Raw genomic sequence first — 9268 nt, 5'->3', positions numbered from 1 at the left:
GGATGAGGCTTGCCTGTGGCTTTTCTGGCTGTATGAGAGTGGAGGTCCCCAACAGTTGGGGAGCTGGCACAGCCGCTTCCTACCTCTGCCCATGACCTCACACCTTGGCTTGAGCAGTGACTGTAGACGTTGCCCGTCCCCTCACCCCTTGCAGAAATTGCTGCCTCCCTAACAGGAACTGGAGAAGCAAACCTTCCTCGGCTCTTCAAGCCCTCCAGCCTTTCTTTGCTGGTATGATTACATGAAACGATGTGAAAGCTACACCAAATTTGGGGTGAAAAAGCAAGACAAAAGTAGCCTGCACAGAACTCTCAGTGTAAGCCACGAGGCTGGGAGCTGGCACAAATGAAGCATGGATTCAGGTCCTGTTATTTAGGGCTCAGGCTATAAATCACAACCAACCACTCTTTATTCCCAAAAGTCATGGGTATGGGTGACACTGCAGTCTCCTTCTCCAGCGTGGCAACACAGTGATGAGCTTGGGGGAAGCAAAGAGGGGAGCAGTCCCAGGGGGTGCTCGCTGATGGGATTTGTAGGTACAGCTTTGCTGAGCCCTTTTAAGGGAGGAAAAAAAATAAAAGAAAGAATGAAAAGACTAGAATAGGGCCCAGGAGGAACGACAGAAAGGGAGCAGACCCCAGCCAGGTGCACCGAAAGCTAAAGGTTCTGATGGGACTTCCCTGTCCCTGCACCCATCAGACATATGACCTGACGTGCTAATACTGAAAGTGTCGGAGGAAGTGGGATTTGGCACCATGTGCAAGCAGCGGGGAGCCGGATGCGCTCGGGCCATAGAACCTGACCAAGGCCCTGTGTGTTTGCAACACCGCAGCGTCCCCAGGAACCTCTGGCCCTGGCTGTGTCAGCTCCAGTGTGCAGGCTGGGGCTTGGCCAGCACCACTTGCCAACGCCGGAGAGAAAGGATGCGTGGGGCTATCCTGCGCTGCCCCCCCAGGCAGCTCTCCATTCCCTCCTTTGGGAGCGGGGCCATCTCCGCCTGTGACAGCGGCCACATATGGAGACCTTCCCACTGAGCGGCTGCTGTGGGTTTCCCTGTGGCCTGGGTGAGGGCGGCTTCTTTCTGGACAGAGCCACGATGATGCTGATGTGGCAGAACAACCCCACTGCCACACGGGAGGGCTGGATGCTGCAGCGGGAGGGCATTCAGAGTGTAAGCTTGAGCCCAGGAAGTTTTGGGAGCCACCAGCCCTCCTAAATACACTACCCCTTGGGCATGCTCCAGGTTTGGTGCGTGCCTCGGGAGGACCCCTGGTAGGACATGGCACTCAGCCCCAGGACATCCATCAATAAAAATGGCATTCAGGCATGACATATCTTGCATGGTGAGAGTAAATTTACATACAATTTGCATAATACTTTGGGTGAGAAGTCTCAGAGGAGGTCATGGTGTCACTTGTCACCAACTAGCCTTGTGAAAGCAAATTGAAATGTGTCCATCTACTGAAGAGGCTTGTTTAAATTTCTAAGGGAAGGGACTTGGCCTTCCTCTAGCCATCGGAAGCACAGGGGTATTCACCCGAGGCTCATCTCCTTGGAGAATATTGCACAATGTTTCTGCTGAGCTGTAGAAGAGGACTAAGATGACCAGAAAAGCAAAGCGAGTGAGCAGGGAGGGCTAAAGGTGCTGGAGCAGTTTCATCTTTTTCATACTTCCTCCTTCCAGCAGCATCGCTGTGCACTGAAGCATTAAAGGCGAGATCTCTTTGCATCTTGCTGGGCCCTATGGCAAAAGGAGATACCCATCTGCCCCTACAGCTACGGGAGAGTTTCAGAGCAGGAGTAGTGCAAAAAATTACGCTTATCTCACTGAAGAAGTCAGCTGACAGCAGGCTTTTCTGCGCGCCAGAAGCTCTAAACAAAGTCCTTCCAATCGCGATGGTACCTGTATGGGTAGACTTTCCTCCTTTCCCCTAGTCTACGCCCTGTCATGGTGTCTCTGCTCCCCAAATAACGTCTGGAGGTAGGTGCCTTAACAGCCCCTGTTAAGGAGGGGTGAGAGTCTCTCGGTCATCCCGGATCAGTGCTGCAGACCAGTCGGTTCTGTTTTCTCTTGTCTAAAAACAGGCAACAAGACAGAAGCATCTCCTCCAAGGTATGAGACGACTTTGAAGGCAAGAGATCAGAGGATGATCTTGAACGACTTTCTGGCACCTTCAAAGATCTGTCCCTCCCTAGCCTGCCAATTACACAGATGGGGCAAAGAAGGGCAAGGACCAGAACTGAACCCACCAGGGACCGATTCTGCATCCTCGTTGCTGGACCATTTGTCTTCATCTCTGCTGAGTTTCTCTTAATAGTTCACCAGCATTAATGCTCCCAACTGCTGCCTGCAGTGCACTCGCTGATAACCAGCAAGCAGGTTACTTGCAGCTGGCCAAAGCAAAAACAACAATTAACTGAGGGAAGCAGGTACGATTTTAGATGCTTTTCTGGCTCCAAACACGATATTGTCCAAACAGAACTACTACCTTTGTGACATTTTTTTGGCACGGAGAAAATTTAAACTACCATAATTTCGAGTTTCTAGGAAAAAATAAATGGTTAAGGTTTGAGGCCCACAAAAATAAATAGAAACAGATCATATTTATGAGATTAGGATTTAATATTTTTAGGTAATATTTGTGAATCTGTTGACATTCATGATTTACTAGGACTGCAGTGCAGAAACACTAAATCTGCTCTGTGCTGTGGACAAATCACTTAATCATTCTGATTCATGGCATCCAGCACTAATGAGAAGAGTCTCTTACGCTAAACTTATCACACATGCAAACTTTGTTTTGCCAATCAGGACTGTGCCAGGAAAGTGCAAATACCAAAAGACTATAGGCAATGGTAGCGGGTGTAGCAATAAGGATGATCTTGATAATTATGTACCTTCAAGAGAGAGGAGAAACTTGTTTTGACTTGCAAATGGAATAAACCTGTCATAGCTGTGATAGGAGTCACCCAGGCTGGCAAGAACTAGTTTTTTTTCAGGTCTCTTTAATAAACTGGTACAGTGGGGGAGTGGTGGAAAAATCTGTGAGAAGCTCTGCTGAGAACGCACTCTCTTGGTCCTCCAAATTTTCAGGTTTCCCGATCTGTTCTGCTTTCAACCATGCGTCATTCTAGGTCCAAGCAACACTTCCCTGTCTAGCAGTCTGCTATGTTCGCAGGGGCTCGCAACGTCAGACCAAAGATTTTGCAAATACAAAACCTAAGCATAGCTCTAAATATTTGTTGGATTGGGGCCTTCGCAATCTTCATGCTGCTTATAACTCGGGATCAACCCCAAGAGCAACGCTGACATCGCGTGTTGGAAACAGGGTGTTGATTCAGCCCAAGAAATTTTATGGAACATTCCTTCTTTCCATATTTCTCTAAAAACAGAACAGGAATATAGATGCCTGTGGCTGTGATGATGGCTGTTTCCTCTATTAAACCACGTTATTCTAGTGTTCTCCGACTCAGAGAACTGTCTTTTCCAAATGGTTAAATGCAATAATAAAGAAAGAGAGGACGTTTCTCTATTTAACCACAAATCTGAAGTACATCCACAGAACTGAACGTCCCAGAGAAGGCCTGTAGGAAGATGTTCTCTCACCACACTGCCAATGACAGTGAAAGAGCGGAAACAGCGAAGACGTCTAGTTCAAATTCACTTCTACAGATAGGAAAAAATTTGGAATAATATTATACCTTCCTTTTCAAACTCTTGGATAAAGTAGGCAACAGCTATGCTACCCCTGAATAATTCTCAGCATCCATTTAGGCAAGAAAAAGCTCATCTTTAGGACCTTTATAACAATGCGCTTGTACAATGAAAAGCAAATCAAGGAGCATCTGTCATCTCAGAGCAGGGTCTGAAGGTGGTGCCATTTTAATTACATTGGCTCCAAGGAACAGCTTAGGTTAAGGAAAAAAAGGAGCCCAGAAAGCTGGAGTGGGCAGTTAATAGCAGGTAGCAGGAAATTATTAGATTTTGGGTTATGTCAATCACCAGACTAATATCTGGAGGATATAAAATGCCGTTCAGCATGGAGAAAAAAGCTGGGAAATGCTGTGAACATTGAACTGAGCAGTGGTGCACTGGTTCTGACGCTGACACTACATCTCTGAATGGAGACAAATGGAACGCGCCTGCCTTTAAAGCCGCTTTTCCAACTTAGGAAAATACTACGATGGCATAGTGTTATTCCTGTAACAAGTAGCGAGTCCAGCACATTTCTCTGAGCAGGGACTGTTTAACCTTAGCCACTGCCCCACACCTGAAGGGTTGGTTTCAGAACGTCCTTCCTCAGCCCTTTCTTCGTCTCATTTCTTAATATGTAGGTTACACAATCATTCAGCTGAAAACCAGTTTTGTTTTCATTTTAGCTTGCACAACCTTCCTGTTCTCTTTAAACAAATACAAGGTAGTGGGGGGTTTTCTTTTCCAGCTTGCATTGAAATATTCATAATAAGATGGAAAATTTCAGGGAGCAGTTACAAAAACGAGAAGGCTAGATTACCGTACATCAAAGGGAAGCAGCATTTGCTAACTCCTTTGTTTTACGCGCGTGTGATTCACAAACCGCTTTATGAAATGGAAAAACGATTGAGGAATCGCTCAGGTCCTAACAAAAAATAAACTAATAGTAACAACCTAATTTCCATGAGAATGGGCTGGTCTCCAAAGCATCTGCCAAGACCAGACAACGTGGTGCTTGCAGCTTTCCTTTGTTTGCTCTTCAAAGCAGGTAGAGCCAGGAACGTTCCTGTGCCTCATGGCAAGCTCTAAGATGTGGTACGTGACTTCCAGATCAGGGAATTTCACATTTCTCCCTGAATATTCCACACTATGACAGCAAGGAGAACAGCACAGACGCAGCTGAAATGAGAAGGAGACGAATTGAAAGGCCGAAAATGGATTCTTCAGCATTACTCTGTAGTATGGGGAACCGAGAGGGCAATTAAAACCAACATGAAAGAAGATTTAATTGCAAATCAGCGAAACTTGCTGAAGCACAGATAGCAAGAAGCAAAGAATCACTCCACCTGATGTCCAAGCCCTTCACGGAGGAGAGCGTTGCCCGCAGCTCCCCGGGCAGCTGATGGGAACAGATAGGCCCTTCCCAAGGAGACGTTCAGCTCTCAGACTGAGCAGCGCCCGGGGTGAGGGGAGCGCCTCCCTCTCCCCAGCGCCCGGGGTGAGTCACCCTCAGACACGAGCATATCAAGGAGAAGAAATCTAGGACAAACCCACTCAGCCGCTCCGTCGGGAGGAGCGGCACGGCGCAGCGCAGCTCTCCCCATCCCTGCGAGGTCACCGCATCCAGTGGCGAAAGAAAAACTGAGGTGAACCGTGAGCGAGCACTGACGGCCGGCCATGGGGCCATGCCTCACCTGCTGCCCGGCCGTCTCATCCCACAGAGACTGCAGCCAGTGCTACAGCGCTGTGCAGTTATTTCAGTGTATGGGCTACAGCTTTCAAATCTGAGACTGCAAGAAAGAGCACGAGCAGGAGCATTAAGGACTCAACCATCCTTAGAGAAGGGAGCACTGGGGAAGGGCAGGAGGGGGCCTGGGGAAGGGTGGAAGAGGGAGGTTTTGCAGCTGACGAGGACACCCACGGGAGGACAGGCGAGACTGGTTTTGAGGAGGTGGGCAGCAGCGCTGCTTGCGCATGGGAATGGTACGAGGCATGGCGGTAACACCCTCAGCCTGTCTCTTTGGTCAGGCAGCTTTTAGCATTTCAAAGCGTTTCTTTTCTTTGTGACTCCTACCACTGACTAAAACAGGCAAGCGGGTATTTATGGGATCAGCAAAACCCCTCCTGCCTAGGTGCCCTGAAAGGCATCGTTACTGTCTGTCCTGCAAGCAAATTGCAATGTCTCTCATTTAAAGGCTTTTCTGGTCCCGGGGCAGGATTAAGGAACGGGTGAGCAGCACAGGCTGCAGAAAACGTCAGGGCTCTGCTGCCGGTAAGGTGAACCCCGCGCTCGTGTCCCAGGTGGAGGGCGGGCGGCGTCCCTGGGCGCAGGGAGGGAGCCCAGAAGAGCTGCCTGCGCCCAGCGGCCGCTCTCCCGGGGTGCTGGAGTTCAAACAGGCACCGCGGCAAACGAGGGGACGTATCCAGCCCCTTTCTGAGCAAAGCACCCATGCCAAAAAGCAGCCCACGATCGCAGGCACCTGATGTGCTGCTTGTTCCAGAGGCTGCAGGGTGGGGTAGAGGACTGTGAGGGGAATCTGCTTTCCTCTTCAAGACAGAAAACATCAAAGTTGCCCTGAAAAATTAAAAGCTTCTGGACAGGCTCTTAGTATACTTAAAAAAGCAAAACAGCCTCGTTTCAAAGCACTCTTTCCAAAGGTCTTTCCTGAACGTACATCACATGCAATGGAAAAACACTGCATGCCTAGCATTTAATATTTTTCACCTGTGACCCAGGATTGATGTCTATTTAACTCCCTGATTTAACCCGACGACATGTCTCAGCAAGAAAAAAAAAAAACCAAACCTTTCAGAGTTTGGAAAGGAGTTGGACAAAACTAAGTCCCGCTCAACACTTCCCCTTCCCTGGAGAGATAGGAGTGCTGCTTGCCCTTTCCTGACGATAAGCATATCCTGGTGGTTAAAAATACATTTTGCTCTTACCGTAAATTCTCCATTAGCCAACTCCTTCAGCCCAGCCCACGGTGTTGGGGTTCATGGTTCCTTAGAGGCCACACGTGACAGAGCTTGGCCTCTGCGCGTCCAAATACACTGGAGAAAAAGCAAAAATAATAGGTCTGCTCCTGCTGCCGTTGGCTTTGCCTGGAGCAGCAGTCAAAACGTGTTGAGTGGCAATGACATTCATCTCAAGTGGCTTGCACCTTTCCCAGGACCCCGTGGACTCTACATTAATTTTTGACTCTGACTTTACAGCAGCTTCCAGACAAAAAGGAAAGGGTTGTATTGAATTCTGAACAGCAATTAGTTCTTCAGTTAATTTTACTGTTTCCAGTGATCATTGTGCCAAAGGGCTGACTTAGCAACACAGAGCTTAGCAAAAAGCAGTGCTCGCTGCTTGATTTGAGATTCTGGAGGCCAGGAGCCAGTTACCTGCTCTGCAAAGCTTCTCGTCCTTCCCACATCACCTCCTTTCTCCTCTTCACCTGGAAAACTCAGCCTGGTGAAAGCCTGCTCTGAGACCCGGGCTCTGCGAAGGACACCGATGACATCTCTTACCAAGGAGGCTCCGGCCCTGGGAAGAGCCTGGCTCAGCAAAGCCGGGGCTGCTCACACACCCAGACACCTCCGCAGCAGCTCCGACCTGCAGGGAGCCTTTGCCAACTGCATCGCCTCTCCTAGCACATTCCTGCCAGGAAAAAGCTGGTGGGACACTGTTCTCCCGGGCTGGGGTAGAAGCTTGTGATTCCCTGTGGCACAGACATCATGAGAGTCACAAGTCCTGTTGCATAAACTCAGTACGTAGCCTTCTTGGCAAGTACCTTGCAATTAAGGAGGCACAGGGAGGCCCTGGCTCCCAAGCGTCGAGAGCCTTGGCTGAAAATCCTGTTTAAGGAACCATTTCTGGATTTCTTCTGCGATATTTTAGAAAAAAATTGAGGGGGGCAAAAAGAGGAATAAATGGAAATTTCAAGTTATATCTCCGTGCATAAAAGGTAAAGGAAGCCAGGCAGCAGCCCTCTTCCCTTTCTGTTAGGATTCCAGGCTGTGGAATAAAGATAAATCCAAGTTCACCCGCCTGTCTTCGTTTCCAAGACTCAGTAAGACAGGGGAGATACGGCAGAGCCCATCTACGCAGCCATAACCATGGGAACACCAGCAACAAGGGTAAATCAACACGAGATTCCCTATCATCAGCCCGTGTTTACACTGGAGGCCTCAGGCCCCACCAAACTGGCTGGCGGTTCAGGACCTGCGCTTCACTTGGTATGGCTGTTGAACTAAGCAAGAAAAGCTTTTACTGAGCAAATATCCACCTTTCTGTCCTAATACCCACCATCTCTTTTAGAATACGTGTTTACAGCACCCGCTTTTGCGCTCTGCTTTGAAGCTGTGGCTCTGCCTTCTCCCCCCTTGCCCAAGCTACCCCAAACCTCAGCTTTTCCTTGACTCCTACCTCACGTTTGGCCTTGCCTCAATGTCCGTTTGTTTAAGAAAAGGTAGGCAGGGCTGTGGGTGAAATCATGTCTTTTCCTGACGATCAAAAGGCATAGGACTACTGCAGTGGCTGAGTTTATTGCTGTCGTCGCGCTCCCACCTCTAACGACAGACGATGGTATCCCACCTATGAATAGTCCGAAGCCCTTGCTCTGGCTCTTCTCTCTCAGCGGAGGCAGCCCTAGCAGAAGCAATGGCCGGTACCTCAGTAAAGGGAGACGCGCAGCACGAAGGAAGCGTATTGCTTAATTTGAGTTGCAGCTGCTTGGCATCTTAAAAAAGTCCAGATCTCTGAACTTGAAGAGGTTACGTACACACGCCATGGCGCAACTGAGGGTCGCCAAATATCTGGTAGCCCTGGAATGAGCTGTTTGTACCCGCCCTTGGGAGCAGTTATGCTTCGCATACTTTTCTCCTCTGCTTTTAAAGGTCACATGAAAGCAGCAGTATTTGTGAGGAGGACGAGCGAAGGTGACTGCAGGGGAGAACGGAGACCGTCAAACAACTGTGAGAGCTTTTACAGGTGAGCAGAAGCTCCTTCCCACTCCCATCTCTCCCGGAGCGGCCACCGCCAACACCCGTGGCCCAGCGGCCGTCAGCATCTACTGCCCGGGCAGAGCCGGCGAGGGACTGCTCCCGCCTCCCCTTATTTCCTCAGCCTTTCCTCCTCCATTTATTTCCTTTGGGTTTTCCCTTTTGATTAAACTTCTGGCATGTAGGAATGTTTAATAATAAAACAGATAACTCATGGGAGATGATATTTATAAAATCTACTACTTTTTTTTTTTTTTCATTTTTCGTAAGACCTTGAGAGAAAAGCTTGAACTACGTTCTTCCCTTTTCTTAAAAATAGAAAGAAAAAGCATAAGGAGCAGTTAACAAGTTTTCAAACCATCAATGTTTTATTTGGTTAGTTTATTAAACACCTTTAAGACAATTAATTTTGGTCTGTACCCTTCTATAAAATAATTCAAGTTCTGAACAAACCTCCAATACATAAAGCAAAGTTACTTTTACCATACGCAAATTTCAGATCAAAATACAACACTCTGTTTTCTTACATTTATAAAACCCGGTCAAATACAAACGACATTAAAAAAGATAAAACACTTTCACTGA

This window comes from Platalea leucorodia, assembly GCF_965183815.1.
Source record: "Platalea leucorodia genome assembly, chromosome: 8".
Lineage (NCBI taxonomy): Eukaryota > Metazoa > Chordata > Aves > Pelecaniformes > Threskiornithidae > Platalea > Platalea leucorodia.
Note: the sequence above shows the minus strand (reverse complement) of the source record.